Consider the following 14382-nt stretch of genomic DNA (forward strand, 5'->3'; position numbering starts at 1 on the left):
ACCGAAGCTTTCAGAGCTCCCATGCACCGACATACATGGGCACCATTGCTACATGCTTACCATCGCAGGGGGCATGTGGACAACGGAAGGGTCTCCGTTACACCTGCAATAACATTGACCCTGGCCGCCAGATCGCCAGCTCTAAGAGTGGTATAAATCCATTTCCAAAATCGTTTGTTATTCCATTTCCTGCAGGTAGCCAAAAATCCAGTCCGTTTAGTGACCTTAAGTTGGAACCAGGTCAAACTTAGCAAAGCATAACCGAGAAATTTACTCGGAACCCCGTTAGCCAGCTATATGTGATGTACAAAGGTACAGCTGTTACCGCCCTGGACGTGGAACATAAATGTTGTGTTCCGGACGTGGGGATTATCTATCTCAGGGCATGAATATTATTATTTTAATTGTAAAACCCAGAAAAATATCAAATACTAAAACATTATTGTATTCGAATGTGGAAAAAATAGAAGGCATATAATGAACTTGAATAATTAAAATTACACTATTTAAGTTTAATCTAAATTCACTAATAATTCAAATTTCTGTGGATAAACTAATATAATTTTAAAACTGGTTGTTAAATATTGCACATACACATATTAATTGAAGAGATAAATTAATTAAAATAATTTTAATTCCAAAAAATAATTTTCTTTTTTCTCTTTTTTGTAACTACACTCGTATTTAAATTTCGTTTGATATACTCGTATATACGGTGTAATAATTACTATCGTAAATTCATTTTAGTGAAAAATTATTATTTTTTTGATTGTACATACATTCAATAGATTGCCGTTATGCGCTGTTTAAAGGAAACACATTTCTTTGTCGTTTTTAAAATTCAACGTAGAATTTTTTTATAAGTTTGCAAATCCTAATTTCCCTAAATTTTAAGAAGAATCTTAACAAGTGTACAGAAGGACTAAAAATAATTCTAATAAAAATATATATTATATGTCTAATATGAGTGAGGAAAATCAATTTACCTGTAAAAATAATTTTCTTCTTTTCTTGTTGTGTGTAGTTACCGAATGAAATTAATTAACAATTTTATTGAACTGCAAGACCACTTTGTACATGTCACGACTTTTCTTATAGCAGAAATCGATTTTTCACCTTACTTAAATATGTAAGTCTTTTGTTTCTTTAGCGTGCGGTAACTAGTTCCGAAAATTGGATTCAAATTCTAGTGAAATAAGCAGAACTTGTATTTGCGGTGCTTATATGTGCTGTGTTTGAGAAAGGAAATGGTATTTATAGGATATCCAATTTTGAGTTTCAACAGATAAGATATACTCGTATTTGTAAGAATATTGTATGTAAAATTTATATGTAGCAGAATATAGAAATTCTAAAAATATTCTATGAAAAAAACCGGAAGAAAGAAAAGTGAAATGTAACCGTGTGACCGAACACGTAGACATTTTAATATTTAATACTGAAAAAAGAAAAGTCGATATGATACTAAAAATATGTGATGTACCACTGTAGCGACTTAAATTTATACCGCCAAAATATAAGTAATTCAAAAGTGGATTTTTTATTGATGTGAGTTTCCTATCTTTTTCTGAGTTTAGATGAAATGGGTTCTTTAGGAATTACTCGAATAGATTCTCGTATTTAGTACCAGAAGCTATTCTTAATGAATGTCATGTACACGCTCTCATAAAGAAATATTCCGCTTATATTTATAGGCATGGATATGTTAACAACTGTTTATTACTCTAAGTCATTGCCTGTTTATTGACATTGAAATGGACACAAAGTATATATAAATCAGAACTTTGATTATTTAGCTTTCTTTTTTCAATTTTAATTCTCTACTGTTCAAATTGACAATCCTTATACGGATGTGGATGTTCTTTTGTGATTTTATGTGATATTGTGCAACATACAACTGTAACTGTTCTGTTGCACAAACAAATCAAATAAACAAATAAACAAATTATTCACAATCATGATTACTATTTTAATTTTAATTATTATATTTTACGTAAATATTATTTATTTTATGATTTATTTCTATTTTTCAATTAACGTTTATATTACATTGGTAGTTAGTACCTATTTCCTTTTTTGCTTATTTCTCAACTACTTTTTAAGCGATCTTGTTTGAAATAATTTTTTACCGATGAAAAGATGTATATCAAAATAACGATAAGGATGGTATGTCTGATTTCGGATGATGATTAAACATAAAACATATAATTCCATTAAAATACAAATGTATTAGATAATATGTTATGATAAGTAAACGAAAAAAATATAAGAAAATTAAAATAATCATTACAAATATATATTCTAAATTTACTAACCGTCTAGGTTATTACACTTAAAATACTCATAAGTCAGGCAACCGTTGACTTTTGAAAAGTTAATATTTAAAAAATTAATATTATCAATATATTATTAATATTCTAATAATATTATAAAATGATTTATGTTAATTTTCATTGTAAGAGTAATATTTACTTATGTAATACTTACAAATCGCTTATACATTTAATAACATCTAATATTTATGTTAATTCTTTTACATAAACTATAACAATATTAGATTTTACAAATACTCCCTCCATTAAAATCATATTTTGCCTTAGATATTACGTGTATAAAAATCATTCAAACATTTATGTTTTATAATATAAGGGTAATTAAATCTTTTAACTTAAAATCGAATGTTTTTTTCAGAAAATCCATCAACGAAATCTTATATTAATCGCATAACTCACGATGATTGTCAAAAGCAAAACAATTGATGAAATTTCATGAATCTAAGTCTCTGAAACCTAGCCGTTTAAACTCTACATAAACCAATTCACCGTAATGATTAAAATTAAACCTTTCACAGCTGATCGCAACAGTAGCCAAAGTTTCAGCAGAAGATACTGACCGATGAACTGTTGGTCATTGCTATTTTAAAAGGAAAAGTTTCAAATTTTATCTGTTACCCACAAGGCGCAATTTAGATTGATTATGACAAAAATAATAAGCATTCATGAGTCTCAAGGAACGTCAAGTAATATGCGTGTTAGCAGAGATCGTAGACAAAGTCCTTTATCCATATCAAAATTCTCTACAATTCCATAACTCTCCACTTAACCATTAATTAAAAACATCATGACTGAAATATTTTAAAGTAATTGTCAGTTTATTTGTCAAAACCACACAAAATTGTTCATATATATATATATATATATATATATATATATCTTTTCCATCAAAAAATCGAACAGTATTACCGGCTATAAGAGGAACTACTTAAACAACCTTCATAAGATAACCTAAGACACAAGTAAAAGATTTTTAACTGTCTATTTACAATATTTTTTTACGTTTGTAACTTATTTTAAAGTTCGGATTAAATTGCTATATAAGCTAAGATGCCTTTACAATCTGTCAACAAACAAGAAACTTTTAGTTAATATCGGTTAATTATGATGTAAAATTCGTATTTGAATTTCATTTGAAGCAATCAAAGTGGATTACATTTTTTCTTATCAAGAATTTCTGTATATATTTCACTGGAGGAGATAAAAACCAGGCAAAATGTTTCGCCAGACGTAATTCGTTAACGAATCGTTTCAGGGTCTATGTTTCTATGTACTTTTTTCTTTAATTTTACACGTACAATGCAGTTGCCAAAGTATGAGCCAATAAGGTATAAAAATTACGCCAAAGTATAAAATAAAAGTTTAATGTACTTCTTACATGAATATTTAATTATATTTCATCAGAATATAAGGAAGTAACACAGAATTCACCCCGTATCTATAACTTGACTATAACATCATGAATGTTCATCATACTTAATAGCTTTTAAAATTTTTGACGTACTTTCATATGTTTGTTTCATTCCTACAGTATGTGCTAACGGTATAGAAGAAAACTTATTCTAGTTATGCAACAACACTGCCTTTAAGCTTCTTTTTGATGAGTCCATAAATAAACGTCAATCATGAATAACATATTTAATGTCCAGTTCAGACATTGGCTTCCTACTAATGGCAGGAACAAATTAAACCATCTCTTCTACAATATTTCAGTAAATTTTCGTTTCGATTCCTATATACTGAAATTTTAGTATCCCTGTTTAATAAATTCCATTCTTTAATTAGTGAACCTAAGAATTCTGCAAATATTTCAAAAAATACAAGTCACGAATTAGGTCAGTCAGTTCTGATTGTGTGATGAGGTGAGGTTCAGTATTTGATCCTTTTGTAATGTAATTAATATCTATCTATTGAAGTTGAGAATTCATCGGTTAAGCCTACTGGAAATTTTTTTTCCAAGAAGTTGGAGAAATTGGAATCGGTAAATCAACACCGTGAATTACTGGTCTCGTAGATGAACGAACTTTAGGGTATACAATACTGCTTTTATTGTTTTAATTGATATCATAGCGGTTAGTAGGCTCTCGTCAAATAATAGGTTTTCCAAAATGCAAATGCTCTTTTTTCCGTTTACATATTCGGTTAGTTTAACGTAGCACTTGACGCGTGCTACATGTAGAGCCCAGAATTTATCGTCCCAAAACCTTCCCTAACCCCCTACCCACACGACCCCCCCCCAAATTTTTTGACTGCATTTTCGGTCACATACATTTTTACTTACCTCCTCAACCCCCCAAACATTTTTTTGGGGCCCCTCCCCCGAGTGGGTATTCGTAGAACTTGGGACGGCCCCCTGAGTACAGTACTATATCATGGGAAAACGTGGTTCACTCCCTATGGATGGGACATCCGCCCAAAGTAGCAGCAGCATGACAAAATCGGCGACGGTCAAGAAAACCGATCTAAAAGGGAAGAAGAGGCTCCGTCAAGGATCTTCCGAGGAGGAAGAAGAGGCACCCGATACAGTGAGCAGTCTAGCATACCAATTGGGTCTGATACTGATATCGTTGAAACAGCATTTAGGCCCAGGTTTGAATAAGTATATTGCGACCCATGAACAGGATCTAAGGCTAGTATACTAGGGACTGAATGCGCTTTCCAAGCTGTCCTCTCCAGACACAAAGACTTCCCAAGCTACCCAAACGGACCCTATTGCGGGTGACGATTACATGGAGTATATTTTGACCAGCGATTTGAGTGATGAAGAACTCATTGAGCTCCTCCCTAAAAGGTGGCCTAACTCACTTAGGGGCAAGCTAAAGTTGGTTACTAACCTTCCACCTGAAGTCAAAGACACTTGTACTCTTAGAGATTTAAGGAGAGTAGGTGAGCAGGATATGGGTAACAAACTCGCAGCTGGTGACATCATAAAAGACGAAATAACTCTAATAGGAGACCAAACCGTTGAAGAAAAGAAGAAGAAATTTAAGATACATTATGACTCGGGAGCCCCGGAAAAGGAAAACCCTTTCTTGTTTATTGAAGGCGTTCAAAAAGATCACCAAATTCAGCGTACATACTGCCTTCGGGCAGTATGGGAAATTTTGCCAAGAAGATCATATCTTATATCTTCAGAGCAAGGGAAACACCTGTATATGTGTTAACTCTCCAAGGGGATGGTGGGACCAGGCACATCGATAATAATCAAATCCCGATAAAGAAGGCTACTCCACCGGCGGAGCAAAGCCGAACAGTGATTGTTAAGGCGGAAGGAAAAACGTACGCGGAGCTCCTCCGGTCCATGAAGGATGCTGTCACCAGCGAGGAGGCAAATAACGTCATCTCATTGCGAAAGGGCCGTAACGAGGAGCTCCACGTTAGGATACAGGGTGCAGAGAAATCGGAACAATTTACATCTATCCTGAGGGACAAGGCTGCCGACCTTCACGTTGATATAAAAAGCAGAGCTGGAAGGAGAACTGTTGTGCACATCCGAGATGTCGAGCATGACACAACAGAGCAAGAGGTTATGGCTGCCATTATAAATCACGTGGGTTCTAGCGAGGAACTCAAGATAACATCCATGAGGAAAGGTTTTGGCGAGACACAAAATATTACGGTCATGACCTCTTATAGAGCGGCATGCAAACTGGTCGAGGAAAGAATAAGAATCGGATGGATTAGTTGCCGGGCGTACATCCGGGAAGATGAAGACAGGTGCTACCGTTGTTGGGGCACGGGCCATAGAAGGCACGAATGTAAGGGCCCAATAGGCTCGATTTGTGCTTCAACTGCGGTAGCAGAGGTCACAAGATAGCGGATTGTCTTGAACCTAAGCAATGCCTCGATTGTAAGAGCGGTGAACACAGGAATGGAGCATGGCAATGTAAGAAAAAATTGCATGATTAGGACTATGTTAGCGAATGCCAATAGGAGTATTCTCGCTCACGACTTAATTAGTCGTGTTGTTGCAGACAAGAACGTAGACCTCCTTGTGGTCACCGAACCCAATAAATATGAAGCTGCCAAACTTGGATGGACTGTTGATATGTCGGGAGATGTTGCCATTATGGATGTAAGTCATAGTATACAATGGAATTTCAAGTTTAGAGGTAGTGGCGTGGTGTCTGTTGAGACCGAAACAACTCTATTCGTGGGTGTGTACATTTCGCCCAACATTGCGATCGCGGACTTTACTAACTTCATCGACACTTTACAAGGTGTGATTACCAATTCAACCAAGAGGATCGTAATGTTGGGTGATTTTAACCGCAAAATGGTGGCGGCTGGCAGTCGACACACCAACAGGAGGGGACAGATCCTTGCCGATCTCCTGGAAACTGCCGGCTGCATCTGCATTAATGACGATACGCCCACGTACGTAGCGAGAGGTCATCGGTCGGTGCTTGACCTCACCATCCTGGACTCTAGGTGGAGGAGGAATCAGTACCAGTGGATGGTTCTCTCAGAAGATATAGCGAGCGATCACCGCGCCACTATCTTGGATCTGAAAGACGTAGATTTCAGGCGTGAAGTGCACTCCCCCCCCACCGAGATTCTCATCAGTACAAATAGAGCAAATCGTCAACAGGACATCAACAATCACCTGAGGCTTTATCTAATATAATAAAGCAGGAAATGGACAGAATGGCAGCTAACAATACAAGGAGGCGCTCCGTATATTGGTGGACTGCCGAAATTGAAGCAATGAGACAAGACCTCCAGTCCCTTAGGAGAAGGAAACAACGTATTCTTAGAAATAACAGAGAAGGGTACCAGGAAATAGCCAATAGATACCTCGAGGCAAGAAGAACGCTCAATAAGGCTATTAAGAGACGTAAAAAGGATTGCTGGATCAGGATCTGCGAAGAGCTTGACAGCAATCCCTGGAGCCAGGCATTTCTCCCACCACCACCCCATTCGGTCGCCCTAGAGCATAGACCAAATGTTCCGTGCCAAGAACGGCTACTGAGCCTCAAACAGTTTAGCGACCCAAATCCTAAAAGCTCCTAGTGAGCTACCTAACGTGCGTGAGCGAATCAAGCAGGGCGCCATACAGCACCCGCTGAAGTGTCCCAATCGCTCACTTGTCAAACATAAAACTAGATCGGGGAGGCGCACCCCTTGTACAACTTATTACTACGTCGATTAATTAAAAAGACAGCAAATTTGGCTGCCACGCCTCGGTCGCTGTATGCCAGCTAGTACCTGTCCACCACTTAACAGCGCTTGGAGCTGATTTGGCTGATGGCCAGCCCTATTACCAAGGTTGGTTTCCAGCAGCAAAGCTTTAGGAGTCTAAATGCAATTACATTTAATCCCTTAAATTTACCGATGACGGTTGAACATAGCAACCTCATCGAGGAACTCCCACACGGTCCGACAGTGCGGCTCTCGCCACACTGCCTCGCCGCTTGTGAGCGGCCAGGTTCCCCCTGACCTCTAAGTTCCAGGGTGGCACGGTCTCTGGCCCCCCCAAGGGCCGGGCAGTCGTACATCATATGTACATTGGACTGGACCTCCCCGCAGACACACAACTCATCAGCCACCAGGCGAAACTGAAACAGATATTGGTTTAGATTCACATGGTTGGTGAGCACCTGGGCTCCCGACGCCCTTAAAAAGGAACTCGAGGCATACCATCCACCCAAATCCTGTATAAAACTATACAAGGATCTACCCTTAGTCGTGGTGTGCCATTCAAGCTGCCATGCCTCCATCGCGAGGCTTTGTAGCCTTTTCCGCAGACGGGAGATGGGCAACTGAACGAAATTTGGCTCCGGTGCATTGTGATCACCGTTCCGATCCGGTTCTGGCCCGGCTCGAAACCGCATCCCAAATGCCTCGGCCTCCCGACCTCTTCGCAACTTCCACATGACTGCCCGAATTTTCACCACTAAATCGATTGGGAGAGCCTTTCCCAATACAGTAGTAGCCTCGTAGGAGGTTGTTTTAAATACACCAGTGCATACTATCATGGCTCTGCGCTGGGCACTCCTTAAATTTTGAAGTAGTGCTCTATTCCTTTCCAACCTATGCGCCCAAACCAGCGCCGCGTATGCGATCATACTTTCGAAGACGCCTCGGTACACCAAGTACATTTGGCGGCCCGACAGCCCGTAGTCTTTCCGAGCAATCCTTCTAAGCTTGTGCATCACAGAGACAGCGTCCGCCGCAACTTGCTTAATATGGTTACTAAACAGCAACTTATCATCAAACAAAACACCTAGGTACTTATGAACCCTTACTCGGCTGACTACACAGCCTTTATATTTAATGTGGGGGTTTCGACTGCATGATAATTTGTCTGCGCCCTTTAGAAGCATAAACTTCGTTTTGGGCACAGAAATTTTTAAATTTTGAATGTCCATCCAGCCTTCGGCGGTTGACAAGGCCGCCTGCGCTCTGCTTTCTAGCTGTGGTCGTGAATCTCCACGAACTAAAAGGAGACAGTCATCGGCGAAAGCCTGGGCCGTGACTCCTTCTGGGAAAGTCAATCCCAGAAATCCGTCAAACACCAGGTTCCACAGCAGGGGACCGAGAACGGAACCCTGCGGGCTTCCCCTGGTGACGGATTTTTCCACAACTAGGTGCGCATCTTTAAACAGAGCCGTTCGGTTAGACAAATAGTCTCTTACCACGGCCTGTGTGGCTTCGGGAACATTGCGGCGTTCCAAAGCATAGAGGACGGAACTCCAACACAAGGAAGGAAATGCTGCCTCTATATCAATAAAAATAGCCAAAACATATTTGCAGTCAGCGCTTTCCACCTCGGCAAGAGCATTTAAGATGCAATTATCGGTGCCAACCCCTTTGATGAAGCCATATTGGCCTCGATTTAGAATATGGCTCATATCGATGCTTTCCTCGAGCCGTTCCACAACCAGCCTTTCCAGCAACTTGCCGAAGACCGGCAAGAGGCTGATGGGTCGATAACTGCCGACCTCACCAGGATCCTTTCCAGGTTTCAGGATTACCCTAACCAAAGCCACCTTCCAGCAACCCGGAAAGCAGCCCCAGCTTAGGCATCCCGTGAACAGCCTGCCGAGAGGCTCCCTTATGACAGGCAATAAGTGATGGAAAATATCCGGGTCAAGTTGGTCAATCCCCGGTGCCTTCTTTAATGCCATTCGAGAAACCACTCGGTCTATATCATCGGGTTCCACGGTCCGAACGCCAGGGAATGGTGTTTCACCCGCCCTAACGCCGATTTCCGCTTCACCCTCCGGAGCATCTGGAAACATAGTATTCAGGAACGCCCGGTATGTCGCCACGGATGTTAAAGTGTGGTCACGACCACCTAACCCGCATCGAACACTAGACAACACGTGCAATGGCTTTGGCTTGTAGCAAGACTTTGCGAGCTGCCAGGGATCGCGTTGCAATTCCCGCATGGAGTCCTTCCAAAAGTTGAGTTTGGCTTCCTTGATGGCGTGAACATATTTGTTACGGGCACGCCGGAAGATCCGCAGACGCTCAGCGCGCACGTCGTTGACGGTAATCCCCGTTAGGGGGCAGCGCTGGTATCTTGCCCGAGCGGACCTCACTCTTGCGCGCAGCACACTAAGGTCAGAGGACCACCATTTCTTGCCGGGCCTCCGTCTGCCTTCCACAGACGACCCCACGGAAAATGACGTCATGACGGCTCCAGGCACGCTCAGATCAGCGGACTGGCTGCTTGTGAAGGGTCCGTCCATTGGCCTAGGCCGCATTAGGACCTCGTCGCAGCCAGTCTTGATGGCCCGGCCGATTACCTCCGCCATCAATTCCACCTCCTCCCTGGACTCCATGCTCCACTGCAATCCCTGCAATGCAGCATCGCATACCCGCCTCAGCCTGCGCTGATCCAGGCCCCTTAGGTTGTAGCGACCTGGATTTGGTGCCCTTAGACCGCCTCCGTAAGCAATATCATAGGTTATAAGCCTATGATCGCTCATACTGGCCTCGGGCCAGACAGTCCAACTACCTACCCACCGAAGCAAGTCACCCGTCACCAAAGTGACGTCTATATAACTCTCTCCCAGTTCGCTGGAGAAAGTTGGTGGCTGCTCCGCATCATTAATGAGGTAGAGGTTCCTGGCTTCTGCGAACTGTTCGAGACCAGCGCCTCTGGGGTCTGGGAGTGGAGAACCCCAGGCGGTAGACTTGGCGTTAGCATCCAGGGCAACCAACACTCTGGTGCCCGGGAGACTGTCCAGAATCCCGCCCAACTTCGCCAGCAAGTCATCGATACTCCATCCAAGCTGGAAGTATCCCGACACGAGTACGACATCGAGCGTACCCCTCGTGATTCGCACCACGGTGAATCGCTCATCAGACCACTGGGGCATCCAGAACACACCCAGAGCGTCTGAGCCCACCACGATCGCAGAGAGCGGCCGTCCCCCACGAGAATGAATTACTTTCACTCCGTGGAAGCCGACCACCCTATCCGCGACCGCGTATGGCTCCTGGACCAAGAGGATCGCGAGGTCGTACTCCTCAAGGAGCCTCATGGCCTCACTCGTGGCCGCCCGGGAATGGTGCAGATTAATCTGCCCCAGGCGCAGGCGTTCGAGTGGGTGGAGGCCGTCCCCTAGGGTTTCCTGCCGTTCAGGCGTCGCCATAGGCTGTGTTCTTTACAGCTCTAGCCCGTGCCATCTCGTACGCCCTACACTGCCTACTCCCGACCCGGTGTCCAGCATCACTGCCTTTCACCTGGGCACAGGCGGCACACTTAGCCGGCGACGATTTGTGTGGGCAGCTGGCTGCCCTGTGCCCCGAAGCGGCACAGTGGCCACACATCTCCTTCTGCGATCTGCATCGGAGAGAGGTGTGTCCATAGCCCTGACACTTGAAGCAACGGGCTACCTCGACATGGTCGACCACACTACAGGCAGTCCACCCAAAAAACAGCCTTCCACCGGCCACTAAGACCTGCCGGATCTTAGGCGAGGTCTCGAGTACCCAGTGACTGCTCCGGGAGTCCTTCCTCCCCAACTGCCGGACAACCTTGGCTTCCCTAAGGAAGTCTTCGACAGCCATATCCAAAGATGGATTTTGGCTGTGGATCGCCTTGAGGATTTCAGGCTCCTCTACCCTTGTTGCCCTCGGCATATCATATACCAATATCTGTGGCCTTCGCTCGGCCAGTAGCTGAGCCTTCAGCCCGTTCTTTGCCAGAACAGTGGCCTCCAGCAGTTGTTTAGCCTGCTGCCCATTTACCACCTCCAGGATCACTCCATGATCCCTTGTTTTGGTGACCCGGGAAATTTGGAACCTTTCTTTCCGCGGGTCCAGGATCTTTTTGAGGGTTAGCTCCGTCATTGCTGACGAAGCCCCCTGATCAGGCTTTGTCGGGACCACCTTAACAGTGGCCCGCTTACTTTTGTTTGCCAGCGCCTGAGCTGGCGGCGGCGGACCTACCCGCCTAGGCGCAGGCGCGGCCGTTACTGCGGCGAAGGAGATAGGTTTCTTAACCTTCTCCTCCACCCTATTGATTGACTTCTGTAGTTCACCCAGAGCTTGGCCGTTAACCGGTTTAAAGCTCCGGACTCCCTCCACAACCTGATCTACCTTGCCCGACAGTCGAGTAACGACCGAGTCTAGGACAAGGTTAGCACCCTGGAGGCCCTCGCACTTAATTTCCAGTCCCGAAACCAACAATCCACACTCAGCCAAATACGCATCCACGGGTTCGAGAGCAACTCTAGACTCCTTCTTGGAGGAAATCTTGGCCCATTCGGCCCTCATTTCCTCAATCCTCCCTAAGCCTTCCGCCCCGGAGGTCACCTGCTTTAACACAGGCTTTCCCCCGGTTACTTCCCGCACAGGGACAGAATCCGCCCTGCTGCTTTCCGCCTTTCCTTGCTTCGCAAGTCGGCGTCCTTCAGACTTGGCGCCCCCCTCTACGCCGTGCTCTCGTTGCACGGTTCCAGCCTCCTCGGCATGAAGGGGTCCAGGCATATCGTATTGTGACCAAAAAGTTCGGGAGACGTATGCCTATCCTCAATAAGACCAGTGTTGCAAGGGAGGTAGCCAGGTTGTTCCCGCATACAGTGCCTGATATCGTGAGATCCACACCTTGCGATAATAGAAGATTCACCATGGAAGAGCTACAACTTGCGGCGAGGAGTTTGGCAACCAAAAAGAGCCCTGGCCCGGACAAGATTCCCGCGGCAGTGATCAAGGGGCTGGTTCAGAAGGCTCCCTGGGAGATGCTCGAGTTTGCCAGCCATGGCATGGAGAACGGAGACTTCCCCGACTGCTGGAAGGAGACCAGAGTGGTATTCCTACCTAAAGGCACCTCTTCGGAGGAAGATATAACCTATAGACCCCTGAGCCTCCTTAACATGATGGGGAAGCTAGCAGAAAAGATGCTGGCTCGCCGCATCATCAAAGAACTAGAAGAGGGAGCCGGAATCAGTCCTAACCAGTACGGGTTTATGCGGGGACGATCCACCGTGCAGGCTATCTGCCGAATTTCGGGATGGGCCGACGAGGTGAAGAGAGGCACTTGGCGAACCAGGAGAATTCCACTGATGCTATCACTAGACATAAAAAACGCGTTCGGGGCTATTGGTTGGGGTCATATTAATGACGAAATTGCGGCTAGGGGCCTCAGCCCGTACCTGCGTAGGCAAATTGAATGTTACTTGTCCAACAGAGGATGTCTGGTGGAAGCACAGGAAGAAACAGTACATTTTCAAATGCACGGTGAAGTTCCGCAGGGCTCTGTTCTGGGGCCGTTGTTGTGGCTGGTGATTATAGATGAACTCCTTAAGAAGGAGTTTCCTGTCGGCGTTCATGTGCTGGCTTATGCAGATGACCTTGCAGTCCTCGTAGAGGGAAGGACGGTCTTGGAGGTGCGCGAGAGGGAGTATGCGGCAATCGACACTATACAGGAGTGGTTGAGGTCCAGGGGTCTGCAACTGTCTACGGATAAATGCCGGTGTATTGCCTTTACGGGTAGAAGAGCGCTAGAACCGTTCAATATTTCCATCAACGGTCATGCTATAGAAGAAGCGAATAACATCAAGTACTTAGGAGTTATCCTCCAGAAAAACGGTAGATACACCGAGCACATAGTCAATGTATGCAACAAGGCAGAAAGGATGATAAAAAGTCTAAACATCATTATGTCATCGCAGAATGCCCCTCGGGCCTCAAAGCGCCGTTTACTGGCGACCACCGTCGTGTCTTCGCTTATGTATGCCGTTCCAGCCTGGTGGCGCTCTATCGCCATCAGGCGCAACAAAGAGAGACTGGCGAGGACGCACAGGTGTGTGCTCCTAGGTGTTGTGTCCGCATACAGGACAGTGTCCTATGCCGCCCTGTGCGTGTTATCGGGTACACCTCCTATTGACCTAATCGCCCTCATCCCCAACATCAAGCCATGGTTGTCGAGAAGATTAGGTGAGGTTGATTATCACCTATCGCAGTTTTTTACAGGACATGGTGTTCCTTCAATAACTAGCTGCACAAAATAGGCAAGAGAGAAGAGCCAATTTGCAACTACTGCAACGAGATAGATGATGCTGAGCACACCTTTTTTGAGTGCAAAAGGTGGGACACACTTAGACATAGTAAGGCACTCACAGGTATAACTCCAGAGACAACAATAGACTACATGCTAAGAAGGTAGTCAAACTGGAATAATTTTGCTAGTTTTGTTAGACAAGTTGTTCTAGTATTCAAATCCGTATGCAAGTAACCGCCTTTACTGAAACTTGAATGCTGGAACTCTCGGCTTTCAAATCAGTTGATTTGGGAAGACGCGAAGGCGGGAGAATGTTTTCAGTCTGCTGTTACCAAAACTTTACAATAATGAAAACGTACTATGCAACCCGCTTTCATCCGGTTGTTTTGATGCTGAATCACGGTGATGAATTATCACGTAATATCGACATTACAACACGACTCATTCTTTCAATTAAACATCTGAACTTACTTCAAATCCGACAATGCGATCTACCACTAAAATTATCAGATTGATCACCCGTTCTACAATGCGGTCATAACCGTTAGTAATTTTTTTTTTTTTTGAAAATGAAGAGGCAAATAAAAAAAA

At 44.0% G+C, this 14382-nt stretch overlaps 1 protein-coding gene across 1 annotated transcript in view; it reads right to left on the minus strand.

Annotated features, from left to right (window-relative positions):
- Nucleotides 1–14382, minus strand: part of LOC142331365 (odorant receptor 56a-like) — a 309107-nt gene that overhangs the window by 43423 nt on the left and 251302 nt on the right. The window lies entirely within an intron of this gene.

Source organism: Lycorma delicatula, chromosome 10 (genome assembly GCF_047948215.1).
Source record: "Lycorma delicatula isolate Av1 chromosome 10, ASM4794821v1, whole genome shotgun sequence".
In the NCBI taxonomy this organism is placed as follows: Eukaryota; Metazoa; Arthropoda; class Insecta; order Hemiptera; family Fulgoridae; genus Lycorma; species Lycorma delicatula.